Raw genomic sequence first — 2,096 nt, 5'->3', positions numbered from 1 at the left:
ATCTGTCCTGAAACACTGTATCTGTCCTGAAACACTACATCTGTCCTGAAACACTACATCTGTCCTGAAACACTGCATCCATCTTCTAGAAACTGATTCTGCATAAATAAATGAAACAATAAGGTAAATTACAAATTTTATTTCAGCTGTTGTTGTTGCTGGTAATAGCTTATCATATAAATTAGAATTAAACTTTATCTGTCAAATAAAATAATTTTAAAAAATGTTTTCCTTGTTTAAAAGTAACTGAGGTCATCTCATAGTGACACTTTTCTGAACATTAAACACTTTTTTATTTGTTCACATTTAAATATTTTATGGAAAATAAACCTTTTTTTAAAAGAACTCTCGCCTTCAACAAACAGTGAAGGATATCCAAGAATTAGACGTATTAACTCACAGAAAAGAACMGATTTGAATCAATTTAAAGTAAATGATTAAACATAACAGCTTTTTAATCATTAATAGTTATTAAAGATTAGGACGTGTCACGGTCAGTGAAGACGAATGTCTCCGTCCAGACAGGGGCTGAGACGTTGCTGAAAGTGTTAATGTTCATCAATCACAGCCTCAGGTCTAACAGATTTAACACAAAAAGACAAATTCATTTCATTTTCTGCAGAAATATMGTGTGAATTACTCCTGAACACTTAATGAGATTAACACAAGCTAAAAGCTACAGGCAGCAGAACAGCAGTCAAATGCTGAGGAATAAAATATTAGCTTGAGACTGCAGAACGGTGGCTAAAACAAAATAAATGCTAAAAGAAGTACAGTAACTAAAATGAGTAGTAAAAACATACTACAAAATAGTGGCTAAAGCTAAAAGGAGCAGTTCAGTAGCTAAAAATGTTCCTTGTAGCTAAAATAAAAAAATTGAAAGTTAATATGAACATAACTGTAGCTAAAAATTTTGACTATTTTAAGTCTGAAATTATTAAATAAAACAACTACAGTTAGTAAAATTGATGCTAATAAGATGAAARGAGTAGCAGCAAGTAGCTGACTCAGCATTTATACAGTAGTTACACGATCACCACTTTAAACACCTAACTGTCTAAATCCATTTTTGGAAATTGCCTTAAAGCCATAAATAAAAACATCACAGCACAAATATGACTGCCATTGTTAAATGTTCATTTTAACTTCGGGTCKTATCAGAACAAATCAAGGACAGAACCAGTGAGGTCAGAAGAACACGAGTTATAAAACTAATGTTTGATAATCAACAAAGTTCAGCTCCATTATTCTGCATCTTATAAACCAGCGCTCAGGACGTTAATGCTCGTAAATAATGACAGGAATAAAACGCTGCAGGACAGAGACCAAACATTCACACCTGTCCTTGCTTCAAYTAAAGCTTAAAACTAACATCAAACATGACCTGTCAGCTCTCAGATGCTGGCYGAGGATGACTCTCARCTACCACCTCTCAGTATCTCAGTCTGAATGAATTCACTATCGTGATGCTCAGCATGGCTCCTGGTGACAGACTGAAGGTTTGATGCAATCTGCTGCTTAAATACCTTTAACTGTCCTGCTGCCCTGGGGTCAAAACAACCAGGACCCCGTTAAGACGTAGACCACGTGGATCAGTGGTCTCCATGTTAAGATGTAGACCACGTGTCATTAGTCTCCATGTTAAGACGTAGACCACGTGGATCAGTGGTCTCCATGTTAAGATGTAGACCACGTGTCATTAGTCTCCATGTTAAGACGTAGACCACGTGGATCAGTGGTCTCCATGTTAAGATGTAGACCACGTGTCATTAGTCTCCATGTTAAGACGTAGACCACGTGGATCAGTGGTCTCCATGTTAAGATGTAGACCACGTGTCATTAGTCTCCATGTTGAGACGTAGACCACGTGGTTCATTGGTCTCCATGTTAAGACGTAGAACTCCTGGGTCAATGGTCTCCATGTTAAGATGTAGACCACGTGTGTCATTAGTCTCCATGTTGAGACGTAGACCACGTGGTTCATTGGTCTCCATGTTGAGACGTAGATCTCCTGGGTCAATGGTCTCCATGTTAAGATGTAGACCACATGGGTCAATGGTCTCCATGTTAAGATGTAGACCACATGGGTCAATGGT

This window comes from Austrofundulus limnaeus, unplaced genomic scaffold (assembly GCF_001266775.1).
Source record: "Austrofundulus limnaeus strain Quisiro unplaced genomic scaffold, Austrofundulus_limnaeus-1.0 Scaffold513, whole genome shotgun sequence".
Lineage (NCBI taxonomy): Eukaryota > Metazoa > Chordata > Actinopteri > Cyprinodontiformes > Rivulidae > Austrofundulus > Austrofundulus limnaeus.
The sequence above is the reverse complement of the archived record's forward strand: the minus strand, read 5'-3'. Positions refer to the sequence as shown.